Source organism: Gavialis gangeticus, unplaced genomic scaffold (genome assembly GCF_001723915.1).
Source record: "Gavialis gangeticus isolate Ggan-Ray unplaced genomic scaffold, GavGan_comp1, whole genome shotgun sequence".
In the NCBI taxonomy this organism is placed as follows: domain Eukaryota; kingdom Metazoa; phylum Chordata; order Crocodylia; family Gavialidae; genus Gavialis; species Gavialis gangeticus.
This window is the reverse complement of record NW_017729027.1, coordinates 20,981,333-20,981,591: the sequence shown is the minus strand read 5'-3', so window position 1 is coordinate 20,981,591 and position 259 is coordinate 20,981,333. Positions and strand designations below refer to the sequence as shown.

Sequence of the window (259 nt, the reverse complement as noted above, 5' to 3'; positions counted from 1 at the left end):
ATAATCCTCCCTGGTGATGGCCCCTCCCTTCCATTGGGCATTTGCCTCCCTTTTAGCTAGGAAACATTCCCAGGTGATTTTGGTGAGCCATGGGAGCTTTTGTGCGCTCCTGCTCCCTTTGATCTGCGTTGGGATTACTTCCCTTTGGGCTTGGAGTATCGTCTCCTTAAGGAGCGACCACTCTTCTTGAACACCTGGCTCCCCTCCCCTCTGGGACCTCAGTGCTTCCCCAACTATTCTCCTTAGCTCATTGAAGTCC

General features: G+C 52.9%; 1 protein-coding gene across 3 annotated transcripts in view; it reads left to right on the top strand.

Annotated features, from left to right (window-relative positions):
- Positions 1 to 259, top strand: part of COL19A1 (collagen type XIX alpha 1 chain) — a 594,002-nt gene that overhangs the window by 550,997 nt on the left and 42,746 nt on the right. The window lies entirely within an intron of this gene.